At 43.3% G+C, this 22,021-nt stretch overlaps 1 protein-coding gene and 1 long non-coding RNA gene across 9 annotated transcripts in view; one reads left to right on the top strand and one right to left on the bottom strand.

Annotated features, from left to right (window-relative positions):
* The window catches only part of NEK11 (NIMA related kinase 11), a 91,745-nt gene that overhangs the window by 18,218 nt on the left and 51,506 nt on the right, over positions 1–22,021 (bottom strand). The gene's annotated exons all lie outside the window — the stretch shown is intronic.
* On the top strand, positions 352–21,720 carry LOC309325773. Of its 4 annotated transcripts, XR_014149987.1 has the most exons (8): positions 352–426; positions 5,133–5,307; positions 15,666–15,824; positions 15,918–15,960; positions 17,733–17,820; positions 19,264–19,444; positions 21,150–21,287; positions 21,681–21,720. It is a non-coding gene; the product is annotated as an uncharacterized lncRNA (long non-coding RNA). The 4 variants fall into 4 exon arrangements; XR_014149985.1 differs by lacking the exon at positions 15,918–15,960 and having other exon boundaries at positions 19,367–19,444; XR_014149986.1 differs by lacking the exon at positions 15,918–15,960.

The following is a 22,021-nucleotide window of genomic DNA, read 5'->3' as shown; positions in this document are numbered from 1 at the left end:
AGATGGATGTACATGGAGTGATGAGGACGATGACATATGCCTAGCCAGCCCTAGCAGCAAAATGAACCCTGGTGATCAGCGTGGTGAGATATGTTACAGTCAGCTCGCCCTCCCGTTGAGGAGGAATATGAGTTTTTACATTGCACGTGTCCTGTGACATAAATAAAACCCCACGCTAAAAACGTAACTTTTGAGTGGTCGCCACGCAACCATCCTGAAATTATTTCCTTGCGGCAAGACTTTACACAGCAAAGCGTGTTCTGTGCCCTGTGGTGCCTGAAGATCTCTCTTTTCTTTTAGGTATGTTTCTGACCTCTGTCTGCAATCAGACGTGGCACACCCAGCAGCTTAGCTCAGCTTAGCTGGGTGATCCACCTGCACATAGCAAGATCACAGCAAGGATCCCTTATTCAGGGAAAATGAGCGGTAGGAGAAAGTTGCATTATTTTATTACAGCAAACAATGCATTTTGGGTGAATCATGCACTCAGCATACTCAGGCAACTGCTAAGGGCCCATGAGTGCTCTTGCTTTCACTTTATAGGGTCCACCTTCTCTCTCCCCCCCTGCATTTCCTAGCTTAGTTTTGATTTAGCAGCAGGTGGCTACTAGGCAGTGGCAGAGCTTCAAGCTCCAGCGGGGGTGGAAAGCAGGTGGGGGTGTGGCTGGCACACATCCCAGGGGCGTGGCATGCTGCCTATAGGGGCATGGTGCCCAGAATGGGGGGAGCAGCTGTGATGGCACCCCACCGGGATCGTGCCGCTGGGGGTGGTCTGCTCCCCCCACACCCCTGTTCCTCCAGTGCTAGGTAAAGGTAAAGGGACCCCTGACCATTACGTCCAGTTGTGGCCAACTCTGGGGTTGTGGCGCTCATCTCACTTTATTGGCCGAGGGAGCCAGTGTACAGCTTCTAGGTCATGTGGCCAGCATGACTAAGCTGCTTCTGGAGAACCAGAGCAGCGCACGGAAACGCCGTTTACCTTCCCGCCAGAGTGGTACCTATTTATCTACTTGCACTTTGATGTGCTTTTAAACTGCTAGGTTGGCAGGAGCAGGGAACGGGAGCTCACCCCGTCGTGGGGATTCGAACTGCCGACCTTCTGATCGGCAAGTCCTAGGCCCTGTGGTTTAGCCCACAGCGCCACCCGCGCCCCTCCTCCAGTGCTACTAGGTGGTTAAATGAGACCCACCCTTTAAATTCCCCACGTTGTCCTAGAACAACACCATGTTTCCATATTGTGGAAGGTTGTAAATGTGGGGGTCAGGGGGGGGCTCACAGTGGTAAATCTGCAGAAGAATTCTGAAGTTACTGGCCCTTTGCTTGGACAGCCCATTCAAGTCTAGAAGCACTCCTGATTGGAACTGCAATGGGGGAAACTAAAAGAGTCCTCCTTAACATTAACTTAATGATAAAAGTTCTCATGAAGAAACAATAGTAAATGTACCTAGCACATAATGAATACTGAGGTTTCTGCCCAACACTTTATAGGCTGATTCATTCTGCAAGAATTGAAACTCTGCAGAAAAAGCAATGAAAAATGAAACCTCTAAACGTGGGCTTGCCAAGTTTCCAGCTGCCTTTCCTAGGTAGCATCATCTTTTATATCTACTGCAGTTTCCCCTTTGTGAGTTAAGCAGTCGTTGAAAAATAGTTTTAATTTGCTCCATCCCCGGAGCTCATTAATTAGTGCATTAATGCAGCATTCTAAATTTCGCCTGCATTTATGCGGCACTGAGTGACATTGCAATCGTAAACATGCTTACTCAGAAGTAAGACCTGCTGGGCCTTACTCCCTAGTCAGTGTGTTCAGGATTGCAGCCTCAGTTCATTTATTTTAAAGAAACGAAGCACAATGGAATAAGGTGACCACATGAGGACAGAGTTTTGCTACAAGTTAATAATGGACAGAAAAGGGAAGAACAATATTTTTCTTGCTTTCTTTTTTTTTTTTTTTTGCATTTACAGGTTCTCTGTTTGTATTTTGTTTCCTTGAATAAAGGGTCAACTTTACTGAGTTTCTGTGCGGACTTGCAGCTGAACCAGCCCTGACATGTGCTGATGGTGCCGTAACATACACATAACTGCATACATCTCTGGGAATTATGGTATGTTTTCACCTGTCTTGCACCTACCAACCGTGGTAGTGCACAACTTGAAATTCAAACCCCAAAGAAACACCCCTTTGGACAAGAAAGGACTTTAGAGCCGGATGATGGGAGCATATAATTTCACAAAACCTAAGAATGAAACAATGAAGATGTTCATCAGACAAAAGGGTGCTTCGCCAAGTAATGTAGTTACACAGTTCACAGTAATTGTAAGTTTACTTGCGTTTAAGCATGAATGAGGTTAACATTACATGACAGCTGACTTCATAGTTCGTGTAGTCTCATAGCAATCAATGAGTGGTCTAACAACAGTAAGAGATTGACATGAATAAATCCTGAATATGTGCCCAAACAGCTGTCTTAGGGCACACTGTCTGCTGAATAGTGACAGGGCATATTTCAGATTCCAAGCCAAATAAGAACTTCTGGGAGAAATTACTTTTGATTCAGAATACTGTATAGCTGAGCATTATGACCAGGACAAATATATTAACAAATCAGATAATTACAAACTTCAGCAATTTCAATATTCAAAATGTAATTGTTACCATCTCTGGACATATCTTTAAAGCACATAAAAATCAGGGTTTATGAGTTGCTCCGGCTACTAATGAATTAATGAAGCCATGCCCATGCCATTTATGCAGCAGTCTGTCACTTATTTTGGGGTCAAACATTCAGCTGTGTCTGTGAATTGGCAAAATCAACAAATTATAAGAAAGCTAATTGCCAATAAAGAATAAATTATGCCACAACGTGCACAGTTATCCCTATTGTGTCCATCCCATTATTTGTTTCAGTAACACAAAGATTTATCTCTAGGTAAAGCTAAGAAAATGTGATCAAGCAGTGTCACCCTGGGGAAGTATTATTAATTTCCTTATCTACTATAGCTTTCCAAAGCAGAAGTAAACAAGTTATGAGTGCTGCTTTTCCTAAAACAGTCAGAGAGACACATAAGAAATAAAGTAGAAGACTAAATATATATTTTTATTTTCAGAAGTGCTTAAGGGGGAAGGAAAGAGAACACGTTCTTTTATGCATGGCACAACAGTTACTTGAAAAGTTGCCCTCTAAGATGCACAGGATCCTAGCAAAAGCTGTGCATGCATACCCTTAAAAACCAATTTGAACATAAGCATAAAGGTAAAGGTAAAGGGATCCCTGACTGTTAAATCCAGTCGCAGACGACTCTGGGGTTGCGGCACTCATCTTGCTTTACTGGCCGAGGGAGCTGGCGTTTGTCCGCAGACAGCTTCTGGGTCATGTGGCACAGCAGAACACCAAAACCAGAGCAGCACATGGAAATGCCGTTTACCTTCCTGCTGGAGCGGTACCTATTTATCTACTTGCACTTTGATGTGCTTTCGAACTGCTAGGTTGGCAGGAGCAGGGACTGAGCAACGGGAGCTCACCCCGTCGCGGGGATTCGAACCGCCAATCTTCTGATTGGCAAGCCCTAGGCTCTGTGGTTTAGACCACAGCGCCACCTGTACATAAGCGTAGGCTTTCTAAATCCTACGCTTACTTTGGGGATCTGCTCAGTTCTTCAAACAGACAAAGGAAATGGCAGAATTCTGACTGCTAATTGTTGTAATGAGAATGATTTTGAAGAAGTTGCTTGCCCACCCATAACTCGCCACACAGTTCTTTTGGATTGGGTTGAAATGGGAAGACTATTTGAATAACAGAATTCTGGAAGGGTAGCAACGTTGGTCTGATGCAGCAAAATACGAGTGTCTTACAACATTTAAGTTTGGCTTACCATAGCATGCAAATCAGGCCTATTTGTTTTGTTCAATACCTACTATTCTAGTTACTGGTAAAGGCTACTACTCCTAATTTTCAGACATAAAATGATTTCAGATGTCTTAAGACCATTTCCCAGAAATCAAATAAATTGATAAATAATGAAATTGTGGTTAGGAATGCACCGTTAGTATACTTATAATAACATATAATAATGCAGTTAACAGAGTCTCGATTGTTTCCTTATGTCTGCTTCCAAATGCATTTATTCAGAAGGGAATCCGTATAAATGAGCAACAATCCTTCCTTTCAAATTGAATACACTGAGTCTCTAGTCTTAAAAATGATGCTACTCTGCAATATTACCAAGGAAATGTTACATGAGATGCTTTGAATGGGCTGTGCAAATGCTGCCCGCTAATAATTACACTAATGAAAAGTCATTTGTCTTCTTTCAGTTAAGAATTCCTGGAAGAGTCGCCATGAATAGGAGTGTTGTACCTGGATAAACAGAATCTAGACAGCATTTGCTGAATTGTACAGTGAATGAGTTCAAATTAGAGAATGGAATTCATTCAATGCACGTCATGTTCATGCTCATTACGAGTTTTGCAACCCCTCCGACCGAAGCAGTGGGACAGTTTTCAAAATAATAATAATATCTTTATTGTCATTGCCCCCTCTCGGGGACAACGAAAATTACTTGGCTGCTCCATCCACCCAGGTAGGGCACTCTACACAAAATCAGAACAACTATAAAAACACTAATTAAAACAATACGGTATAATACAGCAAGGAAGATTAGATGACTTTCAAAGTCCAGGTTTCCCATTCAGGGCCGAGATCGCTCTGGAGAAGAAGCTGTTCTTGAGATGGCTCGTTCTTGTCTTCATCGTCCTGTATCTCCGTCCCGACGGCAGGAGCTCGAAGAGACAGTGACCAGGATGCGATGGATCTTTTACTATGTCCAGTGCCTTCCTATGGCACCTTGTGGCATAAATCTGCTCTAAGGTGGAGAGTGGGCAGCCAACAATGCTCTCTGCTGCCTTCACAACTCTGCACAACCCCATCCTGTCCTGGGTAGTACAGCTTCCGTACCACACACATAAGCCATAAGTGAGCACGCTCTCAATGGCACAGTGATAGAAGGCAAGCAGCAGTTTCTGCGGAAGATGGTTTTTCCTTAGAATTCTCAAAAATCTGGCACAAAGTATGTGAAATGCTGTCTGCATGTTGACTTTTAAACTGAATGTTGTCTTTCTGAATTGTTTACAGATGGCATACGTTAGGCATCACTAACGAATGTGATGTTCTTCTAAATATTGATCTAACCAAACCTGGTGACCTTCAATACCAATGGGAGAAAAACTCAGCAATTCCCAATGATGGCACCGTCACAGCAGCTGGAGGCAGAATCCAAACTTCAGAACGCAGCACACCAAAAGGAGAGGTAATTAGAGGAAAGGCAAGTCAGGGATAGGACCATGGACACTAATCCTATGCGGCTGAGGACACCTTGGACCCCCCCCCCGAAGTATGTGAAGACAGGGCTGAGCCCCCCCCCAATCTTGGGGAGCCTCATAGCCTCCTCTCAACATGTGTGACATCACATGTGTGTCACACATGTGACTCCACACGCGCATGATGAGCCCTCCCAGTGTCGGGCAAAACTCAGTGCCCCTGGACAGGAGCAAGAAAATGAAACAGGCAGATTAGATGGCAAACAGCTGAGCAGCATCTTGATCTTCACTTGGAACAACAAAAGAAGACTCTGGGAATTTAGAAGACAAGGTGAAGTATTATTATGATCGGGGGGGGTGGGGGGGAGATTCAATCAGTTCATATTTAAAGGCAAACCCTACCTCAGAGCTTTCCAAACTTTTCATGTTGTCAAAACAAAATAAAAAAATTCCTTCCAGTAGCATCTTAAAGACCAACTAAGTTAGTTCTAGGCATGAGCTTTCGTGTGCATGCACACTTCTTCAGATACACTGAAACAGAAGTCACCAGACCCTTCTATATAGTGAGAAGGTGGGGAGGGGTATTACTCAGAAGGGTGGTGGGAATGGGTGATTGGCAGATAGCTGTGATGAGCCTGTTGACGACTCTTAACGACTGCAATAGGTCTTGCAGGAAAAAGCAAGGGGTGAGAAGGTGAAAAATGGCTTTGTCATGTATAATGAGATAAGAATCCAATGTCTTTGTTCAGACCAGGTCTCTCCATGGTTTTAAGTTTGGTAATAAGTTTGGTTTTAAGTTTCATGTTGTTTTAAGTTTGGTTTTAAGTTTCATGTTGTGACACACTTTTTAGACATGCATCATTTCGTGACACAGTAACTCAGTTTTACTAGCAAACCAGAAGTTAAACTAACCTCTTTCCTGCCCTGGGAGGAACGCAGGGAGCATTCACACGACACACCTACACACTGCATCCGACACACAGTGTCATGACACACTGTTTGGAAAGCTCTGCCCCACCTAATTAACACTTCCTGAAACAATGCATGAACTGAAACACATCCATCCTTTGAAATTCCCACTGCTCCAAATCTTGCATAGTTCTCCAAACAAATAATGTGTACGAAACTGCATTTATTGGGAGAGATTATGCATAAAAATGCGTACATTGGTGAAAACAGCAACATACCAAATGCATTATACTGGGGGAAACTGCTTTGCAAAATCATGTATCGTAGGCAAACTATATTTCAATGAGAAATTTGCACTATAATGCTGACGAGTTTTCATGAGAATTTTTTTAAAAATTGCAAACTGATGTGGAAATGTGGAAAACTGCACTTAAAGACTGGGAAACTGAACTTTAAAGAGTGGCAAATGAGAAACTGAGAGAAATCAGACATCATTCCAGATTTGCCCATCCCGATGGACTAGAGAGATGATAGCTTTTTCAGACAGTTTAAGGTAGTAGCTCATGATGTGTTCCCTCATTCCACTGTTGCTTCTAGCAAACTGGATTTACAAGCAGTTTAGAAATGGGCAACCCTTGTCTCCAGTGGCAAGAGGGGAGGCAAGGAACCAGGTGTGTATATCATGGGAAACAGCACCTCTTTCAGACTTCCAACTATCTTCAAAACCTTTGTCTGTCTTCTATCCTATGTTTGCAACTTCTCCCAAGAATGGTAGACAGAGCTGGTCTTGGAATACCGGTGGTGCCATTTTATGACTAGCTATCTCTCTCTCTCTCTCTCTCTCTCTCTATATATATATGTTATTAATTTTCAAATACAAAACAAAATTATACACTCCATACATCTTAGTTGCATCTTATTTCTCTTTTTTCGACTTCCCTCAACTTGTCTGTAAATCCTTCATATTTTAACTTTAAACACATTTCTATTTTGTTGTTTATATTATTACTGTCAAACTTCATCCCCTTTTAATATATTTCCCATCACAATGCTTCATTGAAACTTACAAACGTAATCTGATTATCACTTAATTTTTGCAAATATTCAATTTTTCCCAATCTTCTGTAAATCTTTGATCTTGTTGGTTTCAGATCCTTCCTGTCATTCTGTCCAATTCTGCGTAGTCAATCATTTTTGTTCTCCATTCTTCTAACGCAGGTAGCTCCTATTGTTTCCATTTCTGGGCCTATGACTAGCTATCTCAATGGGAAAGGAAGTAAGAAACTGAATCATTTACACAAAGATCAACTGTGCTGGAATGTTTTTCCTGCATCTGCTTTCATGGGAATGATTTTTCAAAAGCACTATCATGAAAATAAATGAAGATGACCATGGGGCTTGACTGCTCTTGTTTAAATAAACATGAATATCGGTTTCACCAATCAACAGTGTCAGAAGTTAAGCACAATCAGCAAATGTTTTAGAAAAAATTACAATAAGAGCTTCTGAAAACAATGTTTTTGTTACCCAAGCTTTTGCACTCCATTCTTCATAGACTAACCGTATTAGCCAAACAAGCATCTCTCAATAGAGTATTGCAGGTCAAAAGGAGAAGTAGCAGTAAAGTGTATATTAAACAATTTCATCTCATAGTTTCTCATCCTTGGAATTATGAGAAACTGCCTTTACCTGAATTACTGCCTTTACCTGAATTCAAAGGCCTGCAAACGATGCCTTATGAGGAACGGCTAAGGGAGCTGGGCATGTTTAGCCTGGAGAAGAGGAGGTTAAGGGGTGATATGATAGCCATGTTCAAATATATAAAAGGATGTCACATAGAGGAGGGAGAAAGGTTGTTTTCTGCTGCTCCAGAGAAGCGGACACGGAGCAATGGATCCAAACTACAAGAAAAAAGATTCGGTGTTATTTATCTCGGTTCTGGAAGTGCTCTTAAATATGATTAGAGGGGACCGGTTGGTGGAAGGGATTCAGGTCGGAGCGAAACAATACAAACTTAAAGCCTTTGCAGATGACCTAGTTCTGACCCTGCAGGAGCCAGAATCTAGTACAAAAAGAGTATTACAATTGATTCAAGACTTTGGTCGGGTGGCGGGATTTAAACTAAATAAACAGAAAACTAAGGTGTTGGGAAAAAACTTGACAGACACAGAGTCAGAACGGTTTCACAGAGAAACAGAACTAACTGTGGTTAAAAAAGTAAAGTACCTAGGGGTAAATATAACAGCAAAAAATCTGAGTCTATTTAAGGATAACTATGAAAAATGTTGGTCTGAAATTAAGAGAGACTTGGATAGTTGGACAAAATTGAAGCTTTCTTTGCTAGGCCGAATTGCTGCTAATAAGATGAATGTATTGCCAAAAATGTTGTTTTTGTTTCAAACATTGCAGATTGTGGACAAGACAGAGTGCTTCCGGAAGTGGCAGAGAGATATCTCTAAATTTGTCTGGCAGGGCAAAAAGCCCAGAATTAAGTTTAAGATATTAACTGATGCGAAAGAAAGAGGGGGCTTTGCCCTGCCAGACCTAAAGCTGTACTATGAAGCCGCAGCTTTCTGCTGGCTAAAAGACTGGCTACTTCTGGAGGACACTGATGTACTGGACCTGGAAGGCTTTAACAATGCTTTTGGTTGGCATGCATACTTAGGGTATGACAAGGTTAAGATCAATAAGGCCTTTAAGAACCATATTGTCAGGAAAGCAGTATTTAATGTCTGGACAAAATACAAAGACTTATTGGAAAACAAAACTCCAAGGTGGCTTTCACCTCTGGAAGCTAAGGCCCGAAAAAGACCCAATATGGAGGCCAAATGGCCAAAATATTGGGAAATATTAGAAAAAGATGGAGACAATTGGAAATTGCAGAGTTTGGAGAAAATGAAGGATAAATAATAATAATAATAATAATAAATTTTATTTATATCCCGCCCTCCCCAGCCGAAGCCGGGCTCAGGGCGGCTAACAACACTAAAACAATACAACATTATAAAACATTATAAAAATGAGTTAAAAACAAAATTAATGGCAACCATAAGCTAAAGTCTTGAAAAGATTGCCAAAGGAGGGAGTCAGGCTGCGCCCTAACAAAAGGCCAGGTGGAACAGCTCTGTCTTGCAGGCCCTGCGGAAAGATGTCAAGTCCTGCAGGGCCCTTGTCTCTTGTGACAGAGCGTTCCACCAGGTTGGAGCCGCAGCCGAAAAAGCCCTGGCTCTGGTTGAGGCCAGCCTAACCTCTCTGTGGCTTGGGACCTTCAAGGTGTTTTTATTTGAAGACCGTAAGTTCCTCTGTGGGGCATACCAGGAGAGGCGGTCCCGTAGGTACGAGGGCCCTAGGCCGTATAGGGCTTTGAAGGTTAAAACCAGCACCTTAAACCTGATCCTGTACTCCACCGGGAGCCAGTGCAGCTTGTATAGCACCGGATGAATGTGATCTCTAAGCGAAGACCCCGTAAGGAGTCTCGCTGCGGCATTCTGCACCCGTTGGAGTTTCTGGGTCAGTCTCAAGGGCAGCCCCACGTAGAGCGAGTTACAATAATCCAGTCTGGAGGTGACCGTCGCGTGGATCACAGTGGCTAGGTCAGGGCGAGAGAGGTAAGGAGCCAACTGCTTAGCTTGGCGGAGATGAAAAAAATGCCGCCTTTGTTATAGCTGCAATCTGCGCCTCCATAGAGAGGGAGGTATCGAAGATTACACCCAAACTCTTAACGGATGGTGCTGGCACTAATTGCACCCCCGCAAGAGATGGGAGTTGCCCCCTCAGTCCCAAGTCGTCCCGTCCCAGCCAGAGGACCTCTGTCTTCGAAGGATTTAACTTCAACCGGCTCCCACGAAACCATCCAGCCACAGCCTCCAAGCATCTGATCAGTGTGTCTGGGGCCGAGTCCGGGTGGCCGTCCATCAACAGATAGAGTTGGGTGTCATCAGCATACTGATGGCAGCCCAGCCCAAAACTCCGGACAAGCTGGGCGAGGGGGCGCATAAAGATGTTAAAAAGCATCGGGGAGAGTATTGCACCCTGGGGCACACCACACACCAAGGAGTGGCGGGATGACAATTCCCCCCCAAGCGCCACCCTCTGTCCCCGACCAGAGAGAAACGAGCGCAGCCATTGAAGGACTGTGCCCTGGATCCCCACGTCGGCAAGGCGGTGGTCTAGGAGTTCGTGATCGACCATGTCGAAGGCTGCTGACAGGTCTAGAAGAATCAGCAGCCCCGACCCGCCTCGATCCAGCTGCCTGCGGAGATCATCTGTTAGGGCGACCAGAGCCGTCTCGGTCCCATGACCAGCGCGGAAGCCGGACTGGAATGGATCCAGAGCTGATGTTTCATCCAGAAACCTACCAAGCTGTTCAGCAACCGCTCTCTCAATCACCTTACCCAGGAATGGAAGATTCGAAACCGGGCGGTAATTGGATAGATCTAAAGGATCTAATGATGTTTTCTTTAAGAGCGGGCGCACCACTGCCTCCTTCAGTTCCCCTGGGAATGTCCCAGCGCCAAGAGACAGATTGATGATATCCCCCAGGGGGCCCCGCACCTCGTCTGGACACGCTCTAATCAGCCAGGACGGGCACGGGTCGAGAGGACAGGTGGTGGGCTTTCCAGCTCGGAGGAGTCTGTCCACATCAGCTGGGGATATCCAGTCAAAGTGGTCTAATACTGAACCCGAGGACAGTCGAGGGGCCTCCAGTTCCTTTATTGTATCCAAATTGGCAGGGAGGTCATGGCGGAGCAACAAGACCTTCTCCGCAAAAAAGCTCGCGAATGCCTCACAGCTGTGTGTCGAATTGTTATTTAAATTTGGCTGTCCTTCAAGGGACGTTAAAGACCGAATTATACTAAATAATTGCGCCGGGCGAGAGCTAGCGGATGCAATGGAGGCCGAGAAGTAGGACTTCTTAGCGGCCTTCACTGCCATCTCATAGGTTTTCATAAAAACCCTATAAGATGTTCTTGAAGCTCCGTCACGGGCACCCCGCCATACTCGCTCTAGCCGTCTGAGGTCCCGCTTCATTTTCCGGAGCTCCTCGGTAAACCAGGGAGCCCGGTTTCTGCGGGGTCGCAGAGGGCGCTTAGGTGCGATCTCATCGATGGCTGCCAGGAGCTGGGTATTCCAGGCCTCAACAAGCTCAGTCAATGAGTCGCCAGGGGGAGAAAGGTCCCGCAAGGCTTGACGGAATCTATCAGGGTCCATCAGCCTCTGCGGGCGAGCCCAAATTGGCTCGCCACCCAAGCAGGGTGGGGGTGGAACGTCAATCCTGGCTTTCAGAGCATAGTGATCAGACCATGGCACCTTCATTGAAGGAAACATGATCACATCTATACCGATGCCAAAGATCAAATCCAGCGTGTGGCCTGCTTGATGTGTGGGGCCCGAAACAAACTGGGAGAGCCCTAGTGTCGCCATGGAAGACACCAGGTCCAGAGCCTGTGAGGAGGGAGTGGCATCAGCATGGATGTTGAAGTCCCCCAATACCAATAGGTTAGGGAACTCCAAGGCCCAGCCAGCCACCGCCTCCAGCAGGCCTGACAGGGTGGCTGCTGGTGTGCTAGGTGGCCGGTACACCAGCCAGACAGCCAAGCTCACCTCGGAGCCCCACACTAGGCCAACACATTCAATGCCGGGGATCGATGGCGATGGTAGAGCCCTGAAAGAACAATCTTCCCGGATTAATAACGCCACCCCTCCCCCCCGGCCCACAGTCCGCGACTGGTGAAGGACGGAGAAACCCGGGGGCGCCATCTCTCGTAAGGGAACAGTATCCCCTTCACGCACCCAGGTCTCAGTCACACATGCCAGGTCAACCCCCTGCGAGGTGAAGAAATCTCGCAGGGTGGCGGTTTTGTTGCCTATAGACCTGGCATTGCACAACACCAGTGACGGAGGTGAGTAATCCTTGCTCACCCTACCCTCGTCTCTCGGGATGGGGCGCAGATTGGAAGGGGTACGAGCATATCCGTATCTCGATCCCCTTCGCCTATGACATCTGCCCCCACCGCCATACCTCCCTCGCCCCTGCACAGTAGGAATCCCAAGCCTAATATTCGCCTCCATTTACAGAATATAAAAACAAACAAATAAAAAACAATTACATGAAAACAAAACCAATCCCCACCCCACTCCACAACCACCCAACCCTGACCCAAAATAAACCCAAACAAAAAAACCCTGACCCAAAATAAACCAAAACAAAATAAAAATACATAGATAAAAACCACCGCTTATGGTGGTACAAGATTGGTTACATTATGCTCAGATTAAGTGCGAGATTGGTTACATTATGCTCAGATTAAAGAAGTCTTTAAAAACGACAAAAAGTTAGGGTTCCAGGTGGAGAAATCGAAGTTGGAAACAGAATTGTTAGAACCAAAGACTAAGGTACTATCAAGAATGTATAACTTGCTGTTAAAATGGAATACACAAGACGAAATGGTTAAATCGGCTATGATAAAGTGGGCACAGGACATTGGGCATAACATTATGTTTGAGGACTGGGAAAGGTTGTGGACCACTGGGCTGAACTTCACTGCATGTAATGCTCTGAAGGAAAATGTAATGAAAATGATATATAGATGGTACATGACCCCAGTTAAACTTGCCAAAATATACCATTTGTCTGAAAATAAATGTTGGAAATGTAAAGAAAGTGAAGGAACATTCTTTCACCTCTGGTGGACTTGCCCTAAAGTGAAGGCCTTCTGGGAAATGATATATAATGAGTTGAAAAAGGTATTTAAGTATACCTTCACTAAGAAACCAGAGGCCTTCCTTCTGGGTATTGTCGGTCAGAAGGTGCTAAAGAAGGACCGAACATTTTTTATGTATGCAACAACGGCAGCAAGGATACTCATCGCTAAGAACTGGAAAACGCAATATCTACCCACACTGGAAGAATGGCAGATGCAGCTGATGGACTATATGCAACTGGCCGAGATGACTGGCAGAATCCGAGACCTGGGAGAAGAGAGGGTTGAAGAAGATTGGAAGAAATTTAAGATTTATTTACAAAAATATTGTAATTTGGTTGAATGTTAAGAAGGATGCTAGATCATAAATAATTGTCCACCACTAAATTAGATTTGAATTCGATGATAAGTGAGACTAAGGAAAATATAAACCTTTTGGAGAATTGCTAGATTATACTTAAATGAGCGGATATAAGATTGTAAACAAGATGATAATTTGCTTGAAAAAACTTTTTAACGATGCAAGTGGGAACGGGAGACGTGAGGGAGTCCAAAGAAGTGATGAAATTATGATATGATATAAGTAATGTTGTTTATTATTTATGCATTTGTATTCAAAAATTTTAATAAATATTTATAAAAAAAGAAAAAGAAAAAAGATTCCACCTAAACATTAGGAAGAACTTCCTGACAGTAAGAGCTGTTTGACAGTGGAATTTGCTGCCAAGGAGTGTGGTGGAGTCTCCTTCTTTGGAGGTCTTTAAGCAGAGGCTTGGCAACCATATGTCAGGAGTGCTCTGATGGTGTTTCCTGCTTGGCAGGGGGTTGGACTTGATGGCCCTTGTGGTCTCTTCCAACTCTATGATTCTACTGGCTGATCTACAGGAATAAAAGTTGATAACAGCACAATCGCATGCTTGCCCTACACAGACCTACTGCGTTCCTGCTGCGGCTTCCTTCCAGGTGATTGTATAACTGTTTATATTTCTATAAACTCACTTTTGACCTCTGTGTGACATTAATAGTAAACCTGGACTTTCAAACAGCAGGGTTCAGGTTATATAATTTTGACTGGATAGATAATTCGAAATAACCTTATTGAAGGTTGATTTGGGTCTGTGTGGAGGTGAGGTGTGCATTAAGCAAAGAATCTGTTTGGGGACGATTTGGGTGGAATCAGTTAAAGTGTGGTTTATGCTGATTTGTGGTTGCTGGATATCAAGTGTGGACAGCACTATACTGTAATTGAAAAGGGGTTTAGGTGCATATGACATGAACTGGATGGGATGGAGAAGGAGAATGTGGGTGTGATGGGGGGGGCAGAAGTAATGCTGAAATGCTGGAGAACACTTATTTTGGCTTTAACATGTAGATAAGCAAAAGCTTTTAGCAACGAATTGTAGGTAGAGCAGAGAGTCCCATCTACATACAGTGTAGTGAACCCAGAAAATCCCTGACAGCAAGAACTAGGGTTTTCCCCTGCTGGGCAAAATTTGCATATAATTATCTAATTAACAATATGCAAAATTATTTAAATTAGTTTTCTGTGGGCCTGTACACATAACCTTTTAAATACCTAGCAAAATGCCCCAGCTGAGCTGAAACTTTTTTGACTGAAATCCACAGTGAAACATTCATACAAAATTAGCATTGGAAATATGGAAATGATATATGCAATTATTGTAATGTGCTTGGCTATTTTGGTCTTATAATAAACTCAGAGGCTTGTCAGATGCAACATATTGCAATGTATTTATTAAGGAAATGAATTTTGAATGTTGTAACCAGTAGAGTATAAAGCAATAACAGAAGAGAAAAGTGGGATGAGAGTTTAAGGTACTAAAGCTCAGTGACTGACAAAGGGAAGAGATGAAACTTCTTTAAAAGTTGAAAAGAAATGAGATGAAATGAGAAAACAATGATCTGGCAAAGAACCTGCCACAATTCCTAAAAGCTTGTGAAAGGAAGCAAGTATATTTATGCAGTGCTGAAATGGTGAGGGGGGAAGGTGGGCCTTAATGAAATCCACAAGGCGAATCCCCAACTCACCTCAATTTTAGAATCATGGGTGCCTTGGAGCCTTCTAATAACTGCAGGTAATGTGACTGACCACAAAAGATATATGAGTCGTGCCCCCTCTGTTCTCACTATAGTTTGAACATTGCATTTATGTAAATATCTGCAAGCATGGGTAAATTTTGCAGATATCTTGCAGACTCCGGTCCGCCACAGACTTGCCTCCATGGGGATTTCTGGCCCTGCTAACTTTGTACTTTCCCGTGTGTGATCTTTTGGCAGAAGACCGTTCTGCCAAAAGACCTTATCCAATGGGAATAAACACCTTAGTCCAGCACATGAACTTGTGGGATTTCCTCTAGTATAAACCCCAGTATAAACCACAGAAAATAGAGGACTCATCCCTTCACAGACCACATGAGAGATGGGCGAGACAGCGGGATCAGGTTATCTGGGCCCGTCAGACCATGGATATAGTACATGGCTCCGCCTTAGGGCAAGTCATTGTGGGGTCTCAAATTTCATCGGCATCCTGTGTGATGCCAAAATTTGGCAGGCCTCCCACCATCCCTTGCCTTCCATTCTACATTATAGCTGTGGCGCCCCTGAGGCCCAGTGTGGCCAAACTGGAAAGGAAAAAGGTCACCAATCTCACAAAGTGACACAGAACAAACACTGGAAATGCTACAGATGAGTTTTGTTTTGTTTGTTTTTTTCAGAGAAGAAAGACCCAGCTGTCACCGACAGCAGGCAGGGTCGGTCTGGAAAGAGGGAAGACTTCTCCCGCTGGAAAGAAGGCTAAAGACTTCAGAGGGCATGGCCTGATCCTTGCAGAAAGAGGCATCATCCCTATCAAGAATGCCCTCCAGCAGAATCTGGTAAATAAAGATTATACAGGGACTATCTGTATTTGCATGCACAGCTCATAAATATATTTTAAATTGCCCCTCTCGTTTACAATGTCTTTTCAGCTGTGAAATTGATATGAATATAAACCAGCCCATTGCGCAAAACGTAAGAGTACATAGTTTTATATTTTCATCGCAAAATCCATTTCCCCCCTCTGAGTCATTGTGTTGAAAAACTGAAGTGATTAGATACTGTCTGATTAGTCCAGAACGTCAACCCAGCAGATTATTTCATTTTAAGTTATTACTACCAGCAAGCAGCACATAATCAAGTGCAATGCTAATATAGTCCCCTCCATATCTACTAACCCCCCTCCCCAATAATTTCAGTTTCATCCTCCTAAAGATACAGATTCAATGTCAAAAGAAATATAGCCTCCACTACGTTACTTTTATGAAAGAGGAACTATAAGTACTGGGAGGCAGGCTGCATTTGTTCTAGATGTCGTAGTAGCAAAGAAAAAGCCTATGTGCAAACAGCTGCTCATGCACAGGCTTTTTCTTAGCAGAGTGCCACACTAATGTAGGATCCTACACGTAGAAAGGGTAGCAATTATTTTGTTTATTTACTGCATTTTATTAGCTGCCCAATAACTACCATTCTCTGGGTAGTGTTCAACATACAAAACAATCCATAAAAGGCAGATGTTTTTACAGACAGGGAAGGCGAGAGGCACTTGTGGGATTTTCTGCCTCAGGTGCCAAAATAAGTTGACCGGCCTCTTGGCACTATTGTGAATGGATGCTATGAGTGTCTGGAGGCGGTTGGAGGATGGATGGTGGCTAACAGATTAAGGTTGAATCCTGGCAAGACAGTACTGTTTTGGGGGGACAGGGGGCAAGCAGGTGTGGGAGACTCCCTGGTCCTGAATGGGGTAACTGTGCCCCTGAAGGACCAGGTGCGCAGCCTGGGAGTGATTTTGGACTCACAGCTGTCCATGGAGGTGCAGGTTAATTCTGTGTCCAGGGTGGCTGTCTACCAGCTCCACCTGGTACGCAGGCTGAGACCCTACCTGCCTGCAGACTGTCTTGCCAGAGTGGTGCATGCTCTAGTTATCTCCCGCTTGGACTACTGCAATGCGCTCTGGGTGGGGCTACCTTTGAAGGTGACCCGGAAACTGCAATTAATCCAGAATGCGGCAGCTAGACTGGTGACTGGCCGCCAGGACCACATAACACTGGTCCTGAGAGATTTGCATTGGCTCTCAGTACGTTTCCGAGCACAATTCAAAGTGTTGGTGCTGACCTTTAAAGCCCTAGAAGGCCTCAGGCCAGGATACCTGAAGGAGTGTCTCCACCCCCATCGTTCAGCCCGGACACTGAGGTCCAGCACCGAGGGCCTTCTGGCGGTTCCCTCATTGCGAGAAGTGAGGTTACAGGGAACCAGGCAGAGGGCCTTCTTGGTAGTGGCGCCCGCCCTGTGGAATGTGAAGGAAATAAGCAGCTATCTTCTCTTTAAAAAACATCTGAAGGCAGCCCTGTTTAGGGAAGTTTTTAATATTTAATGCTGTATTGTTTTTAACACTTGATTGGAAGCCGCCCAGAGTGGCTGGGGAAACTCAGCCAGATGGGAGGGGTATAAATAATAAATTATTATTTTATTATTATTACTATGTGCTGCCCCACCTCAGGCAGCAAAACGCCTTCAGGCCAGCCAGTTTCAAACAGTTACCTCACAGTGAACAGCTAAGGGCCTTATTTCAGCCATTTCTAGACACCTCAAGGTTTTCTTCGCCCCCACAATGGGTCCTTCCCTGAGCATGATGGCCATTGCTGAAAGAAAACCAGCCATGCTTTGTCATAACTAACTTCCTGTTCTCTCATGCCTGCAAAGGATGCTTCCAGAGAACTAAAAGCTCATTTTGCTTCCTTTTTAAGTGAGTTCCGAACTCTTTGCTGAGCCAGGATGCTGCCTTTCTGCACAAAGCTACCGGAGAAAAACGGAAAGAAATGACAGCATGTCAAGGTGAGCTGGCAGTCGCAAAGCAGTCTTGCTTAGCAATAGATAGCTGAGCAGCTGGATTCTGCAGTCATGCTTTGCCTCCGTTTCAGTCTCAAGAGCCTCAGATTGTTCAGCAGTTCTCTCCCTTCTTATGTGAAAAGAATAAATCTCCATAATTATTCTGGGTGGTGCAGTAAGGAATGAAACCATCCACAGCTAATATAAACCTGCTTCTTCGTTTTTTAAACATTCAGATTTTCCATAAGCATATATTAATCTTGTGAATGAACTTTATTGCACATAACCAAAGGCCTTTGCAAAAAAAATCTCTCATCTTCTCCATATAGACAGCCTTATCTCTTTAATAGAATATAATGTGAATTTACGGTATCCATAAAATCCATCATAATTAAAATTCATATCTTCAGTATAATACACCAATACATTAAAAATTAGCATCATCCGTTCAGTTTATTCTACACCAGTATCTCAGATAAAGCAAATCTACCCTTGAGTTAATTAACATTTAATTTTCCTCCCATTCAGCCCTGTATCACCCTTTATGTTAGGGCTAACACTTGCCAGAAAGTCTCTTTCTTGTAACTGGGCCCTCTCAGTCTCTACTTTGTTCAGTCCTCTGCCTAGGAGGCTGCTCCACCAATGCAGACTTTTTGCTGGGAAGATGGTTTCACAGTCAAGTCTTTTGTTCCATGCCTCTCTTTTCAAGGCTGCTGCTACGCAACTGGTGCCTGGAGGAGCAAGACCTCTCCTTCATCTTAGCTGGATCTCCTTGCTTCTCAGCCATGCTAGGATTAGGATTCTCTAGGATTAGTCAGGACACTTTATGAGAAGCAGAAGCCAGTGGCATTCCATTATTAAAAAAAATATTCTTTCTAATTTTGAACCATACTGGAAGGGTTCTATGAAACCCAGGGTGATGAGTAGACTTCACTCAAGGACAATCTATGGATAACCTGAAGAGATCTGTATTTTACACATGTGTTCATAGAAGTAGCATTCTGGGGATTTACTGGAGATGATTGTACTGTTCTTGCAATGGACACAATTAGTATCAGTATTGCTGTGCCTATTTGGGGGAAATTAGTAAGACCCAACAAAGGCCAATCTGAATGAATATATAGTGTTCATTCACAAAAAAAAATGTGGCTATAATATGCAGATAGGTGTAGATATGCCTTGTATAGGAGGGTGCTTGGGAACAAGACAGGATGCTATGGAGGGCTAAATGCAAATGACAGGGGTGTGGATTAATGTGAGGGTTAGGCAATGAGATTAGAGAGCCATCAATAAACACCCAGGAAACTGGTTTTTAGGCCCAAGTGATAACAATGTGAAAGGGAGATTAGTTCAGTTCAAATATACATTTTATTTCTTTAGCAAAACTCACAAATTAGTCATACAGCTTTGTTTTAAATCCCCTTTTATTTAAATCTCCTTGTTTGACAGATGCACATTTTCAAGGGAAAAGTTAAAGATCAGCATTATAATTATAATTTTAAACTTAAGAACAAGCACTTAGAAGTCATGTATTTGTTGATTAACTACCCAGTTCAGCTTGGGGCGATGGACCTAGGGAGGAACAAGGATACCGGATACTGGGTTGAAGCCTGAATGCAATGTGACAAATGTGAGTACCACTCTGAACTGCCCATTAATTCTGTATCTTTCAAGCACTGATCACAATGATAAATGAAAACCCTCGCAGGGAGTTTTAAGACCTCTGTGTTGATGTCTCTAGACCATGCAGCTAAACTTTCAAATACACCGGGAGATGAGTGGAAAAAAAGAAGCCTATTAGGCCTATATATTATAATGTGATAGAATAGATACACGTGGTGAACATTTTAGGCTTATCCAATTGATGCACAATAGCTGATGCGCAGGTCCTTTTGGACCTGGATGATGGCAGAACTGGGGCGGAGCAGAGCAAGATGGGGTATAACTGGGCAGGGCACACTTTGCATGCCCCACCAACGCACACAGGGGGCCAAGAAGGGAACCCTGCGTGAAATGTTCACTGCCTTATGTAAGAGCGACCAATTTGCCCTGCTGTTCTGATTCCACTGTTATATACTCCTTATGTACTAAACAGTCACAATTTCCATTCCATATCCATCTCTTTTGTTTCCTGATTTTCATTTTTCTCTCTCTCCTGCCTGGACATAGTTTCTAGAATGCAACTTCCTCCCACACAGATTTTCTCTCTTGATACTGTAAAAGAACAAGTTGGCTGGCGATGCTTGGCTTAACGTGTCACACGTATTTGCCTTCTCTTTAAAGATAGAGAATCCAGCAGATTTTAAAGTCCTACTAGTCAATATTAAGCTTTACGTGTATGCACTAAAGAGTCTCTCTCTCTGTGAATATGTAGGGTAGAGAGGTGCCCACAGATAGAGAATACACTATGTATTCCTTATGCATTGCTTTTCCTGGGCAGGTACAGCCCAATGAATATATTATATTCCATGCAAATGAGCAATGGAAGTTTCTATCTGCTCTAGAAAAAAGCTACCTGATTAACATTTTAAGCCATGCTTGTTTTTAATATGCTGTAATAGGGGTCGCCAACCCAGCACCCACAAAAGGCTTTCATGGAGCTTTTATTTCAAAAACAACAACAGTAAGTCTCTAGTCCTCCTACAAAAAAAGTTTGAAGCAAAATGTGCAAGCACCCTTTAAGTTTCATACTGATCTGCATGGCCCACAATCAGCACTACCGAGATCAATTATCATGTACCTCTTCCCATCCCAGAAGTGTTTACATTATCTTATTAATTGTGTGCGCATTTATGTGAGATTTATATCTCACGTTTTGATTAAATGAGGCCCATGATGATTTACAACAAATTAAAATCCAAAATTAAAGCAGCCTCTGTTCCTCTGGCTGGTGGCAGAAGCCAATATCCTTCCTAGGGGATGCTCCAGAATTTGGTATGGTTCACATTTTCAAGTGACCCAAACTGATTCACACTTCCCAGACTCATACTCAGATCAGAACACACCTTTCCCAATTTTGTGACACAGTTCTCAGTTCAAAAAATGCACATAAAGATGTATCTTGGAACAAAAGCAAAAAACAATGAGGCGGGGAAGAAAAATTCAGAGACCAAATTAAGAAACAGAAGAGGTAGCACATCTGAATTTTGAATTAGTGGTCTCTGCTGCTGTTAATGGCAGACTTATCATACATTTCTTCAGTTAAGAAACTGTCATTTAATGAAGCATTCTTTTGTCTTAATCTAAGTAGTACCAACCATGTTAACATCCTGGGTGTTACACCACGCAGTTATTTACTGAATCAACAGCTCATGGAAATTCAATTTAAATATCAGGTCTTTTGAGAAAATACCCATCGTGGCTGCAGAGTACATCGCTGCGCATTGTGCCATCAGTAAAGAAAGAAAGAAAGAAAGAAAGAACATGGTTATAAAAGCACAGCCCTGAATCCAACAGCTTCTCAGCCTTGACAGGTAGGTACTTTAGCTATTCATTTTCTCTTACTGGGAAACAGCTGCTTTTGGAACACAGATGCCCAGCTTCTGCAGGAGCTGAAGGCTAATACCTGTCACATGGATCAAGAAATGCAGCTTCAAAATAAAGGGATTTATTCTGTTTGTTGTTCAGTTATATCTTGCAGATTTTAGGTGGCTTAAACTAAAATATCAATAGCATTATAAAGCTATTAGATGAACCCAATATTAAAATCACAGTTAATCATCTCTACACAGACTAAAACAATGGAATCCTCAGTACAAAGAGCATGTAATCAAGAGAAATGAATAAAACTATATGAATTTAAACCAGCCAACCTAATCCTTACAATTCTGCTGTAATAATACAAAAATATGTTACATTTTATTCAGAAACCCCACAGGCTGATACTGAGGCTTACTTCAAATTTTATAACTTTTCCAGGTAAGAGAACTACAGTCTGAAGTGACCCTGTCACACACATAAGTAGACTTTTATAAAGAGAGAGGATGCTCAAGCATGCAGCTCCTTTACTGATGGAACTTGCTGTTCAAGTTAAGTGCTTTAATACAGTTAACGTAAATTGTGACTGATTCATAAACATTATCATGCAACTTTCTTCTGGTTTACTGGTATAGTGTTTAACCAGGAACATGCCATAACCTTGATGAAGCCATGCAAAACTTCTCCTATGCTTTACAGTTTGGCCCAAACCAAAGAATTTCTGGCAATA

Source organism: Podarcis erhardii (genome assembly GCF_964252035.2).
Source record: "Podarcis erhardii genome assembly, chromosome: 12".
NCBI classification, from domain to species: domain Eukaryota; kingdom Metazoa; phylum Chordata; class Lepidosauria; order Squamata; family Lacertidae; genus Podarcis; species Podarcis erhardii.
Note: the sequence above shows the minus strand (reverse complement) of the source record. Positions and strands in the feature narration are given on the sequence as shown.